Source organism: Phocoena sinus, chromosome 17 (genome assembly GCF_008692025.1).
Source record: "Phocoena sinus isolate mPhoSin1 chromosome 17, mPhoSin1.pri, whole genome shotgun sequence".
NCBI lineage: Eukaryota > Metazoa > Chordata > Mammalia > Artiodactyla > Phocoenidae > Phocoena > Phocoena sinus.
In genome coordinates, this window is record NC_045779.1 from 22,812,320 (window position 1) to 22,827,960 (window position 15,641).

The following is a 15,641-nucleotide window of genomic DNA, read 5'->3' on the forward strand; positions in this document are numbered from 1 at the left end:
CTGAGCTACGTGATCTAGAAGATACGACAGCCCTCAAAGTGCCCCTGTCAGATAAGAAGACTGCATGGAACTTTTGACCGTCCTTATAAGTGATTCACAGAGCAGATCTTCAGGATTTTGAAGCAAATCTATACCTTCTTTGGCAGACAATTTTTCTCCTTTTGAAAAACATTGCTGGCTTGCTAAACAGGCTTAATAGGAACCCAACACCTAACCATGATTACATGACCAAAATTACAATACGACCTGAATTACCCAACAGGGTGTTGTCTGACTCATCCATAATCTTGGGAGATCACAGTAGCATATGAGATTGAGCTCCATCAATTTCTGCAAACACAGGTAAGTTGCATAAATCACAGCAAGATCCTTTTTGATCCACCTCCTAGAGTAATGGAAATAAAAATAAACAAATGGGACCTAAGGAAACTTAAAGCTTTTGCACAGCAAAGGAAACCATAAACAAGATGAAAAGACAACCCTCAGAACAGGGGGAAATATTTGCAAATACATCAACGGACAAAAGATTAATCTCCAAAATATATAAACAGCTCATGAAGCTCAATATTAAAGAAACAAACAACCCAGTCCAAAAATGGTCAGAAGACCTAAATAGACATTTCTCCAAAGAAGACATACAGATGGCCAAGAAGCAGATGAAAAGCTGCTCAACCTCACTAATTGTTAGAGAAATGCAAATCAGAACTACAGTGAGGTATCACCTCACACCAGTTAGAATGGGCATCATCAGAAAACCTACAAACAACAAATGCTGGAAAGGGTGTAGAGAACAGGGAACCCTCTTGCACTATTGATGGGAATGTAAACTGATACAGCCACTATGGAGAACAGTATGGAGGTTCCTTAAAAAACTAAAAATAGAACTACCATATGACCCTGCAATCCCACTACTGGACATATACCCAGAGAAACCATAATTCAAAAAGACACATGCACCCCAATGTTCATTGCAGCACTATTTACAATAGCCAGGACATGGAAGCAACCTAAATGCCCATCCACAGACAAATGGTTAAAGATGTGGTACATATATATGATGGAATATTACTCAGCCATAAAAAGGAATGAAATTGGGTCATTTGTAGAGACATGGATGACTCTAGAGACTGTCATAGAGAGTGAAGTAAGTCAGAAAGAGGAAAACAAATATTGTATATTAATGCATATATTTGGAACCTAGAAAAATGGTACAGATGAACCGGTTTGCACGGCAGAAATTGAGACACAGATGTAGAGAACAAACGTATGGACACCAAGTGGGGGAAGCAGTGGGGAGTGGCGTGGGGGTGGTGGTGGGATGAATTAGGAGATTGGGATTGACATGTATACACTAATATGTATAAAATGGATAGCTAATAAGAGCCTGCTGTATTAAAAAAAAAAGAATAGAGTTTCCACTAGATGATACAGTAAGTATTTTATTACACTGAAATTTGAGACTGCTACCTACACACATTGGGCTCCTCATGTTATGAATGAATAGTTGATGTGAATCAAAATCCATGTGATCAAAAATAAATGATATGAATCAAAAAGAATGTGTAACTTTAATTTTATTGGTGACAAATTCTGACTATTCAGGAGAAATTGGGCTGCCAGTCCACAATGGGTAGTAAGGAAAAAGATGTCTGGATTTCAGAATATATGTATATTATATGTATATGTATATATGTATATGTCTGGAATATATGTATATGTATAATATATATGTCTGGATTCAGAATATATGTATACCTATACATTAAGCTTTTTTCTTCTCCTCTTCTATCATTTAAAAGAAGGAAGTAGAAGTGTTCATAGCAATTAATCTTAAATGTAAGTTTTCAAGTTACAGACTAACAAAGGGGAAATATCAATGTTTCTGCTAGAAGACAAAGAAGGAATTTGTATTTTCTTACGTAAAAGAGTGTTTTCAATTGTAGAATGGATAAATATATCATGTTATACAGAAGCATTATTTTGCCATTGTCTCAATTTGGAAGTGATATTAAGAATGGTTAAAAAAAGTATATATGAATGTCACATTACAAGGGGTAGAGCAATGTATTTGTGCTGTGCCAATTTACCTAAGCTGCAAATGCACTCTCCAGAATTCCCTTACCACCAAGGCTCCTGGTTAGTGTGAGCCACTGTTGGGGAGGGATAAATTTCCCCCTTTACCCTTTTTGAGCTCTTGTGGCTGGACTAATAGTACAATTGACAGAAGACAGATTAACAGGAGAAAGATAAACTAATTTTAAATCATGCACATTTTTATATTATAGAAATGGGACCTAAGAAGTGGCCAAAGCAGGAAGCTTTTATGCTTTATAGATAAAGAAACAATAAATTTGTGAGGAATCGACAGGACAAAGAAACTTAGGCTTTTGGTGTTCATTTAGTGAAGAATCTAAACAGAGTTTGGCTTTGGGGTAGTAAATTAAAGAAGTAACAAGTTTTGATTATACAGGTTTCTTAGCCCAAATTCCCTATCTCTGGGGATAAGGGTGTCCCTCTACCTCCAGACACAGAGAGGGCACCTTTCACTTGGGAAGTTTATTTCCTGCTTTCAAGGAGACGGAGAGGAAGGTCAGAATGTCCCTCTTTCATTGGCTGTTTCTTAAGTAACCTTAATCAAAATAATCAAATAACTTTAATTGAAAGTAACTAACTGAGGCATATTTGGAGCGGACTACCCTGGGTCCCAACACCACAAAGACCTTATGCATGAGATTTCAAAAGCAGTGTTGAAACAGGAGGTCAATCTGGCCTTAGGCTCTGTTGCCACTCACACTTGTTTTCACTGATCTGGCTCACCTTGTTGGTGAGTTGTAGCCGTCAGATTCACATCTTCTCTAGCACCCACTGACTCTCTGTAGAGGTTTCTGTAAATCCTGGCCAGGTGCATGTTTAGCTCTGTGATGGAGAGTGCCAACTTTCCTTCAGGTCACTGCTGTCATCAAAGTTGGAGCTTGTAGGTGGTGAGAGACCTACAAAGGTTCTTGCTTGTGCTGAGGGGTTCTATCATCCCTGCTTCCCTCACTCCACTCCCATCTTACTTATTACTTGTGGAAGACCAGTAATAAATAACAGCGATACATATTCTGTATCATTCAGAGTTTTTCCCAGTTTTTTTGATAAAATCCCAATGATACAAATGATTGGTACAAAATTAATAAAAATGAGCTAAAAATGCTGGAGAAAACCTAGCTTAGGAGATTGATTTTAAATCAAAATTTGAAAGAAATAATTGCAAAGGACAAGATGAGACATCCCTAAATGAGAGAGAAAATACTACGTATATTTTAGGGTAAAGAAAAGTGAGTTTTGTCCCATTGGAGAAAAGGGAGTATGTCAGAATAAACTATTTTGAGGTAGGTGAAGGGATCAGAATACAGCAAGCTATGACATTCAGGCTGAGAAATTTTTCCTTCTTTTGATGAACATCACAAGATGGGCTAATGTCATAACATTTTTGTCATGAGGGCTGAAGTGGCTAAGAGCTGAGAAACCAGCTCTAGAAAACACTCTTAGAAAGCCCAAGACAGAGGGAGGTAGGAATCTTAGCAGCAAAGCCAGGTGTGGTTTTCTAAGATGAGACATGAGGAAATGTGAGTCCAGAAGTAGGACATTAAGTCTCCATGGTTAGAACCATTTTAATAGAATAACTGCCATTTACTTAGCCAGGTGTATTGCCAAGCACTTTATATAGAGTGACTCATGAATCCTTATATAGCAAATATGATTGTCTCTTGTTATGCAGATAAAGAAACTGATATCTAGAGGTTAAGTAATTTGCCCAAAGTTACATACTTAAAATTAGAAAATCCTGTGTTCAGACAAAGGTCTCCTGACTCCAAATGTTTTGCTCAGAACCACTAGGTCTTAAAGCCAGATGGCACTTGATTCAACGCTGGGATAATAAACTATGAGCTCAGAAGCACTTCCAGTTCCTGTGCCTAATGCCTGAGCTTGTTCTAATATGTATGAAGTTACAGGTGGAAATTTAAATGGACAAGCTGAAAAAATTACAAAGATAAGTGAGAGCCAAGTAGGAATACAAGAACTGTACATTCCTGAGCACACAAAACAGTTTTGTGTGCACATATGTACACAACTTGACTGATGTTTGTCAAAAGCCAAATAAAACCTATTTTCTTGTTTATATAGATTATACCCCAAATGGCATGAATTCCAATTTTCCATATCTAATGAAATTGAAATGAAAATTCCTCTTCATATACGTCAGTATAAAAGGAAAGAACATTTAGAAAGAGACGAGAAACGTGTGTTTTGAATGTCAAGTGGCTGAAAAATGTGGCCTGGAATGCCCATCTCCTTTAAGAAAAAGCAAGGGGTGGGAGTAGGGAACACACATCCTGGAGCCAGACTGCAGGTGGTGGAGTCCTGGTTCTACCACATTCTAGCTGCAGTAAGTCACTCAATATCTCTGCAGATCTTTATTCTAATCTGGAAAATGGGGCTGACAATTGTTATGAGGATTATTGATTTTCATATTTGCAAAGTACTTAAAAGAATACTTGGCATATGATAAAGCCCCATCCTAGCTAAGTGTTTATAATTAAGTTAAACACTTGACATGTTCAGGAATTCATTATAAAAGGCTAGGGTCAAGTCAAATGCCATCTCCTTTGTGAGACTGCTCTCAGGGACTCAATCAAGTATTTTTTGAACACCTGACATTTTCTAAGTAGGGTTCTCAGTGTAGGATTAGAGAGGTGAACAGAACTAACATTAAAGATGACCTCATGAAGATTTATTGTTCTAACCCTGTAATACCTTATGTATTATATTTGAGCATTATATTAGAATGATATTCTAATCTATTAGAGCGTTCACCATTTTTTGATGTAAATTTTCTTTACAGAATTCTTTTCCTCATTCATCTGTAAAATCTCTAAGAGCCTGAAATATATGCTTCCTTGTATTGAAGTTCATATAAAGAATAGGTACTCAAGAGATGCCAATTGAATTTAGAAGAAATGAAAAAACGGAGGGAGGGAGGGAGGAGACAGTAAGGTGGGATTGGTAACAGCACAAGTTGTAGATTCCGACTGTTTGTCCTCAAATCCCAGCTACAACTTAGTAGCTATATGACATTAGGCTGGTTACTTAACCTTCCCAATTCCAGGGCCATCAGCTGTTAATGAGGATGATGATAATAGTACCTACTTTGAGAGGTTTTCTGTGAGATCTAAAAAACTAATGGTTTGAAATCATGTAGCATAAATACGACACACGGTCATCACACTATTTAATATACCACTATTATAAACTAATGAACAAAATAAACTTTAGATAAAATAGTCTCTAAAGATGATGCTGTGATTCAACCTGTTTAGAAAGTGTGAAAATTCCTTGATGTGTGTTTGTGGGTGGATGTGTACGTGTGCATGTGAAACAGTATTCCTATGATTTGAAAGTCCTATCATTTTTATTTGAGCAAATGATACCAAAAGATTGAGTCTGTCTAATTTACTACATACCATTTTAATGCCATGTGAACAAAAGGATTGTAGTTCTGGGTCCCTGCCATACTGTTATACAAACCAATTGCAGCAAAGTCAGTGAATCAAATGCAATTTAGTCTGACTCAACTAGATCCAGCTGGAGGCTGTTTCTGCACATGAAGCAGAAAAAATATTATAGACCATAATTTCTGCTCAGATCGGTCAGTCCCAGTCATTCTACTTGGCAGCCAATTGGCCTGACCATCAGGCATATAGGCTGGAACATCTTCTATACGCCTAGCTGAGCCTTTAAGAAAGCTACATAAATGCTACTTCATGAAAGCCAAGAGGAGCCTTTTCTTGTCCTTGGAATTATCTTGAAGATCCATTAAGGACACTAGGGAGTGACAGGAGAATCACTGTAAAACACATCCCCTGCTCTATCTCATGCAGAGGTCCCAAAGATATAGACATATCTATATGTATTCATATATGTATGTAGATATATCTCTGTCCCTAGCTTCCACTAATATTTGGTCTTTGACCCTGGTGCCTGACAGAGAACTCCTAAAACCCTTGGAATTTCCTGGGTGATAGGAGAGTCTTTCGTCCTAATGAGGCAATTCTTGGTGGGCTCCTAGATGGAGGCTGTCACCAGAAAGACCAACCCATGATTAGAAACTTGAAACTTTCATCCCTACCCCTCATACTCTGGAGAGAGGAGAGGGGTTGCAAACTGATTTAATAATTGATCATGCCTACATGATGATGCCTCCCCCAAAATCCCAAATTACAGGGTTCAGAGAGCTTCTGGGTTGTTAAACACATTCACATAGCTGGAAAGATGGCACACCTCAACTCCAGGGGACAAAACTCCTATGTTCAAGACCCTTCCATACTTCATCCTATGTGTTTCTTCATCTGCCTATTCATCTGTATCCTTTATCATATCCTTAATTATATAATAAACTGATAAATACAATTAAGTGTTTCCCTGAGTTCCATGAGTCATTCTAGAAAATTACTGAACCTGAGGAGAGAGGCATCGATCTATAGCTGGTCAGTCAGGAGTACAGGTGACAACCTGGGTCTTGTAATTGGCATCTGAAGTGGGGGCAGTCTTGTAGGACTGAGCCCTTAACTTATGGCATCTGATGCTAACTCCAGGCAGAAAGTGCTAGAACTGAATTGAATTGAAGGTCAATCATTTTAGCCAGCTGGTGTTGGAGAATTGGTTGGTGGGGGAAAAACCCACACATCTAGTCACAGAAGTATGAGTGTGAGGATAAAGAAAACAATGAGCTTCTCCCAGACATATATGTAGCCAGAAAATGATATAGATTGAAAGCTTTTCTTCTTGGCTGCAAGCTTCTCAAGGGTAGAGACCATGTTATATTCAAGATTATACTTCTAGTACATGTCTTAGTGTTTCATTTCACAAAAATATGAATACCAGGCAAGGGCCAGGTACTGTTCAAGTCTGAGAATACAGGGGTGAATTACATAGACAGTGCCCGTGTCCTCTTGGGGCTTACATGTTAATGGGAAGATGATACACACACACACACACACACACACACACACACACACACACACATATGCTGAGAGAAATAAGGGCTATGAAAAAACTTATAATAATAGCCAATATATTTTGTTGAAATTAATAAATCAGTTCTTCCCAACACCTTTCAAAAATTTTCTAAGCAAAAATAAAATAAAATAATGCTAATATTTGTACCACACACCATGGTAAAGGGAAAAATCTACTTATAGCCACTGGCTGGCTTGTGACCTCAGGCTACCCCAGCTCAGAATGACTGCCTTGAGGGCCAAGGGGATACCTGGATATTCAGGTCAGGATACGAGAAAATTACCTGAGTTTTTGTTAAGACATAGTTCAGACATGCAGTCAGTTGGACTGGATTCAGATAGCGGTCAAGCTAACAATGCAGCAAGCAGTTGTATCCATTCTTTGTAAGTTACATATTCAACCTCCACTTCCAGATCTTTCCCCAAGAACTTGATTCTACACCTTCATTTTGGCCTAGGGTACTGATTTAAATAAAGACAGAAACTGCTCCTCTCTCAGTTTTATTTCTATCCATAGACAAACATTCCATGTCACTTTCTGACATTCTTTATCCATCTCAGATTTGCTTTACATTTATTAGACCCTCAAGCATAGTGAGATTTGGACAGTGGGCCATGTTCAGTACTGGCCTGCTTTTCCCTAGTTTATTTACCTGCCCCTGCTAGCCCTCCACCGAGCTCACAGGAAGCTGTGGATGTGACAGTCTGGCATGTGACAAAAGATATGAAGAAAAAAGGGTTTTGTGCCTGTGTGGCAAGTCCACAGTTGGTATCCTGGATCACTGGGTGAAATTTTACTCTCAAAAAGGACACAGGGCAAGATAGCCACTGGGTACAGGTTTAGAGGAAACTCTTTCTGCAGGAAGCAGAGGGGCTCATCAAAGTGACCAATGACAACTAAGACCAAGAACTAAAGAAAAAGAGCCACCTATTGGCACAAACTGAGATGAGAGGGTGTAATGGATTGCAGAATGCTCACAATCTTCCCATCCGTGGATGAACACTCCTTTGCTGTGTGACTTTGAAGCTCCTTTCCACTCATTTAGACACGAGCTTGACTGTGTGAATTTCTTTAGTCCATGGGGCAAAAGCAAATGTGACAAAAGACAAAATTTGAAAAACTCTTCTGCATTGGGCTTTTCCTTTCATGCTGCCTTTGGAAGGCCATCAATCGCTTTGACTAAGCTGCTGAATGATGACAGACACGTGGTTGAAGCCCTAGTCAACTGCTGGGTAATCAGTTAGGCCACTGGCCACCAACTGAACACACATGCATGAGCGAGTCTAGTTGAGACCAGCAAGAAATTACCCGGCTGAGCCCAGACTCAACTGCTAACCAATAGAATCATTAGCTAATAAATGATCGTTGTTTTAAGCCACTCCATTATGAGCTAATCTGTTGTTTAGCAAAAATGATTTATATAGAACTTTTTAGCTAGAAATGGGATTCTTATTTACCAAACATGTTTTACTGAAATATGTATCATTGTCTCTGGGATTAGGCTAAAAGAAAAGTATTAATGAAGTCTGAAAAAGTGATAAAACAGTGGAGGCTGAGAAAACTGTGAGGAAGTTGTTATAGCATGTTGGAAAATGAGGACTCACATTAGGCAGTTGTGAAACAATTGGAAAAACTATTGTCTATGATAACTTGGAAAATAGAAAGTGTACCTAGTGAAATTTTGGATGTAGTTAAGGAGAACCCCAGGCCGAATGAAGAAAGTATCTTTTGGTTGGTCAATAAGGTAGGAGAATACCAAGGTAAGCTAAATAACTGGTTAGTTTGCAAGAAGAGTTGAAAAGAAATATAGAGGAGACACGATTTTCATTGGAAAATAAAGCTTTAATTTTTTTTATTTTTTGGCCATACCACATGGCATCCAGGATCTCAGTTCCCTGACCAGGGATTGAACCAGTGCACCCTGCAGTGGAACTGTGGAGTCCTAACTACTGGACCACCAGAGAATTCCAGAAAATAAAACTTTTCTCACCTCCAGTCTCCCCAGAATTGTAAGGAACCAGTGACTGCTATGTGTTTCCCATTCCTCCCCTTTTCCAATGGAAGAGTTTATTTCTGTTATACTGTTTTTGTGTCACTACTGTACACTGGCTGTGTAAGTGGCAAATAACTAGTCTTTTTACATCATAGGTTCCTGGATCAATGATAACCACAACCAAGATATGTGGGAAATTACAGGATCAAGATTGTGGTGTTTTGAGCCTATTTCCATAATTGGATGAGTCTTTTAAGAGCCCTAGACAGAGATGAGTATATTTTGCATGTGAATAAATATGAATATTTATGACCACCACGCAAGCTAGTCTCCTGGAGGGTGAGCAGCCACGTGGAAGAGAATTTAGGTATCATTCAATGGTAAGCCAGCCCCCAGCCATGGAGCAGTCACCTGCCAGACATGTGAATGAGGTCAGCACTGCCAGCCACAGGCAGTTACATGTGTGCAGCCATATGAGACTAGCAGGTTACTATTCAGCTGATCCAAGCCCATTTTTCAATCTACAGAGTTGTAAGTTAATAAACAGTTGTTTAAGTCACTAAGTGCAGGGATGATTTTTTATATGGCAACAGGTAACTGGTATAATAAAAAAAAGGGAGATCTGGGGGGCAACACCGGTGCCAGGTCTTCCTTGGATCACAAGTATTTTTGACAACAAAGAGATTTTGGAGAATGCACAAGTTGACTTAATTCTAATGCATGTATGCGACAGATCAAAAGTGCTCCCTAGGTTCCTCATCTCAGAAATTACTGTATCAGAGGCAGGACGAAGTACTAAACTTTCAGATTAGAGAAGCTGGGGAAGGCTGGGGCAAAGGAGTAAAGTCAGTGGGTACTGCTCCAGAAATTTAGACACCAATTCCATCATAGCAAATGAGAGAATCAGATCGGGGCAGACAATTTCACATTAAAATGTTCAGCATAACTAGAAATCAGTGAGTTCGAAAATAGCATGAGGCTTGTGCCCTTTTCTAAAATTAAGGATAGAGCTTCCCTGGTGGCGCAGTGGTTGAGAGTCCGCCTGCCGATGCAGGGGACGCGGGTTTGTGCCCCGGTCCGGGAAGATCCCACATGCCGCGGAATGGCTGGGCCCGTGAGCCATGGCCACTGAGCTTGCACGTCCGGAGCCTGTGCTCTGCAATGGGAGAGGCCACAAGAGTGAGAGGCCCGTGTACCGCAAAAAAAAAAAAAATAATAAAATAAAATAAAATTAAGGATACTGTTAATATTTTAAATGGAGCTTAGATAATTACATGCGTCTGTTGAACTTACTCTACAGTGGTGGTAGACAATGCCTTTGAACTGGGATCCAGGCAGAAGATAACAACAGGGTGTTTCTCTGGGTTATTTAATGTGACAGCTTGGTGTCATGCTGCTCTTGTCAGTGCCCACTTGCTGACATCTGCACCCGTGTCCTTGTTTGGCTAAACTGTGCACTATTTCCTGATAGCTTATGCTGACTAGACCCCAGGCCAAGAGTCTGAATGCTTCTGGGCTCAGCCTTCCGACCAATCAAACAGGGACCATTATGTTTTTTTGTCACGATAAGAGAAGAGAAGCTGACTAGTTTTGTGTCTTTTATAGTCTTTATTACTGCAGATCCTTATGTTGGCAAAACCTAGTGGAAAGAACATGGACCATAGAACCTGGGTTCAAATTCTGGGTCCACCAATCAATACGTGACTGGCCTTGAGAAACTCACCAAAACATTCTAAGCTTCTTTTTTTCAAATGGGGAAAATAACACTTGGCTTTATCTACCTGGTGGAAATGTTTTAAAGATCAAAATATTATCCATACAACAGACAAATATATGTATGTATATATATTGTATATATAAAATGCTATTTTAGGATTTCAATAAATATTAATTATGATTATTACTGTTCTTTGATAGCACTGAAACTCTGACAATCAGACTAAGATGGTAGAATACATTTAACTCTATCTATCTTCTATGTCTTTAGCAATATATTCTAGTCCTCAGATTCAGAGTGAAATAGACCTGTGTGGGGAAAGTGAAGAGTCTGTATGAGTATTAACTTTGTCATTGACTGATGCAAAGAAAGTTCCAGATATAGGTGAAAGTCAAGGAGGTGGGTGGTGGTGATTCCATTTTGAAATAGAGAACAGATTATCTTTCTTTCTAATTTCCTATCTTTTCCATTTGGGTAATTCATTGCATAAGAAACCCAAAGTCCCTAACTATTCTACAAGGAAAAGATTGTCTGTAGGTGTTTTCAACAATAGAATTACAATGCAGTTATATAAGAGAGAAGAACAAACCTGACACCATGTTGGATCTATTCCTTTAGCTCTAACCTTTGTACTCTGTTGCCGGTGCTTAGTCCTGCTGGCTCTGCACCACTATCTGGTCAATCAGTAAAAGAATGTTGCCTATAGCCTGGAATATACATAAGAGCTCCTTCTCCAGGCTCTGCCTCCCAGGCTCAACCTTTAAAGGTATAACACTTTTCATTCATATACAGATAAAGAGTTGCAGAACAGAGAACATTCGTCTTGTTGGAGGTTTACAGGAACATCGTTAGCAGACCTACATGGACAGCTGCAAGAACACAAGAATCCTGGAGTCTAACTTGGGTAAGATTGTTCTTTTTCTAGCTCGCTATCCTGTTGATCTGCTAGCTTTCCAAATAAAGTTGCTACCTCTTGCCCCAACACCTTGTCTCTAGATTTATTGGCCTATAGTACAGTGATCAGTACAAGCATGGACTCGATAGCAGTTACATTACCCAACTGGTATACTAAGTACCAACAAAGCCAAGCTCCTGGATCTCATTTTATTGCCACCACTTGATGCCAATGAAGAAAACGCCTCTGAGGGGAAGAAATAATTTCTTTCTGTAAGAATAAGTGAAAACAGAGATAATTATTTACTTTTTTCTTTTCCAAAATGCCAATATTTTATTCCTTTCAAGGACCTCTGCCTCTTCTACTTAAATATATTCTGGTAACTGATTTTGACTTTATTTAAAAACATATTTCATCTTTTTTATGCCTCTGATATCACACTTGATGCATTATCTGTCGTATTCATTCATTTCACACATGCTTGTTGACTGGGTGTTGTGTATCAGGTATGGGGCCATGGACCAGGCTTGCAGAGCTGAATGAATGAGACAGTCCCCAACCCCAGGGGCTCTATGCTTCTACTGCTGGTCAAGGCTTTCCCTGCCCCACTCCCGTTTTCCCTCACATCCACAGTTCCCTTTCCAGGGATGACCCTTTCCCCTGAGACTTTATACAAGTAAAATTAATAATAATAAAACCAGTACATTTCTATAGTATGTTCCCTATATTGACAGAGATTACTAAATACATTATGTAAATTATCTAATCTTAGCAACTTCACCAGCTTCATTCTATAATGATTCCAATTTACAGAGGAAAACATGGCACTGTAAGTGGTAGAGCCAGTATTCAAACCCAGGTTTATTTGGCTCCAGTGTCCTTTATACACTACTTGGTAGCATCATCAGTCTTTACCATAAATGATCCACTTTCTAAAAATGGATTTTAAGACCTCTGAAGGAAAGCAACATAATTTTCATCTATATTAACTGATCCACTTTATGTACATTATCTCAATTAATTCTCATAGCTCCTTATGAAACAGACATTTTAATTCCACTATAGGAATGAGGAAATCGAGGATCAACTTGGTTAAGAAACATAGACAGGACCACTTAGCTAATTAATGGTGGCTAGCATTCAAATCAACATCTTAAATCTAAAATCCCTGTTCCTATGTTTCTTCTTTAGAATTTGAAGAATTTAATACCAAGTTTAAAAATGGATTGTCCCTGAAAATAAACACACTGCTTCAGCAGCTAGAAATTTAGGACAAGGATGGCATTAAGGGCACCTGAGTAAACAGGGAAGAAATATAAGGAATTTCCAATCATTCTGTTAGTATCCCATTATCGTAAATGCTCATAACTAATTTTCCTTTCCATCTGCTTGAAAATGAAAATAGAAATCTAAAAAGACAGAAAAGTAAGGCATATTTTTTATGTAAACATAATTGAGACAATTGAATTACAGTATGGAGAATATGAACATAGAATTATCTCACACACTGAGCATGACAATTAATGCTAGGTAAGCCAAAGAGCAAAATGTAACATTTTATTAAGATAGCTTACAGCACTGAATTTTTTTGTTCTTTTTTTTTTTTCTTTCTGTTGGAAGCTGTGGGCCTAATAGGCAGTGGCCTGGCCTTGAACTCAGAAGGTCAGAATCCATGCCCTAATATTGACAATTTTCCCTTCTGCAAAATTTAGTGAGTTTATTGAAGTCTTGAAGTCACTGTCATACTAGCCAGAATAGAATATCATAAACCTAAATAGAGAGGAAATAAAGAAATATCAACAATAAAATGAGAAGATATATTAATGAAATAGAAAATAAATAGAGAGGATCAGCAAAAACAAACATTTTCTTTGGAAGAAAAGAACCTAATAAAATAAGTACCTGGAAAAACTTGCCAATTGGAAAGAGAAAAGTCATAAATAAATAATAACAGGAACAGAAAACTAGACATATCTACAGATACAAATGATATTTTAAAATTTGAAACATATATGTTTATCCTAATAATTTTTAGACCAAGATGAAATGGTCAATTTTTAGGAAAAATGTATTTTACTAATATTTACAAGATAAGAAATGAAATGTCTTAATAAACCAGTAACCATTAAAGAAATGATTAGTAATCAATCTTCTTTTCCTGCACAAAAAGATATACTAAGCCCAGCTGATTTTAAATACGTCTTTCCAACACTCCAAGAAACAGATAACACTCTATGATATATACCATTTTTGAGAATAGAAAAAGAGGGAAAGATTCTCAATTCATTTTATAAAGCTCGTATGTCCCTAATAACAAAATTGCAGGATAATACAAAAGGAAATAGAAAACAAATCTAATTTATGCACATATATATGTATATGCAGTGGATGGAAGATATTTGGGAGACCTGAGAACTTCATGAAGCTATTAGGGAGGTAGTTGAGAGAAAGAAGTTGAAGCTTCAGAAGAGAGAGGTGATAATTGGTGGAGCAGGCACCTAAGGAAAAAAAGGAATAGATGAGATAAAATTATAGGAGATACAAGGACTCCTGTTTCTTTTCAACAAACAAAAAGATAATCCCACAGAAGAATTTAATTTTAGCCTAAATTATTGAGATGTATCTGATGAGACAAATAGATCTGGTGAGAACAGGATGTTTAAAAAATGCTATATGAAAAACTGTGGGGAGGGCACACATGTGCTATGTGCACACACACACACACACACACACACACATACTCACATATACACATGGCCCATGCTCTGGGCAGAGCCGTTGCCAGTCTACTTGGTATCTTTGAATGTTCCCTCTGGTGAGACTGAGTTCTGCACCAGAGTGTCCAACTTGGCATTTGGAGCTTGGGCTTAGCTTCTTAGACAATAATTTGTAACTGTCTAAGATTCTGCATGAAACCAAAATGACTTACTATATCAGTCAAGGTAATGAACTGTCAATTAACATGCAAATCAGTTAAATAGGTTGCTCAGGACCATGTAGCACAAACAGCATTAGTTGATTGACTAAATTACTAGCTTATTATACCATCCAGTGGAGAAATATATGTAGACCCCTCCTAAGTGCATGACCAGCCCTGAGACTCTTAATGTAGCAAGATTTTAATAGTGATGATAATCATGGTGTTTATGCTAATTTCTTTATATCTTTATGATACTTTTCAGCTTATAAATTTTCCTCATGTATATGACCTAATTTAATGGCTCAAAATATCTTGCTACATATAAGTATTTGCCTTTCTACACACACAGAAACACACACACACACACACACACACACACAGAGCTCTATTATTGAACAATAAAGAGTAAAATTCATACCCATAATCTCTTAATTTTTAATCATATAACTTTATGATCTGATTAATCAGTTAAAATCATGTGAATTAAGTGGTGCTTATTTACACTTAATTTTTTTGATTAAAGGTACATGTACCTTGGAGTATTTTTAAATAGTAAATATCTCTGTTCTATGAAAATATATTTCTGTTTAATAAAATTAAAATTTATATATAGATTTTGCATAATGAGACCTTCCTATTTTAACCACTAGCTGCAGCAAAAGTGTCTTAAACAATAAAATTTATTTCTCTCACACACAAAGCCTGATGTCAGTCAAATGTCTTTCCAGAGCTGCTTTTGAGCACGATCATTTCAATAAATGGCCTCCATGGGCACTGCCAAAAGGCAAGAGAGATGATGGAAGTGGCATACTTGCTCTTAAAAGCTTCAGCTGATAATAAGATGCATTAATTTCACTTATATACCACTGGCTAGAACTAGTCACATGGTCCTGCCTAACTGCAAAGGCATCTGAGAAGCAGATTCTTCCTGTGTTGTCAGGAAGGAAAAAATAATCAGATTTAAAAAACATTAGTAAACTTTACCACAGTTCCCTTGCAAATATTGAGATAACATTTTCTATTTTAAATATCAATTTTTACACTGATTTCCCTA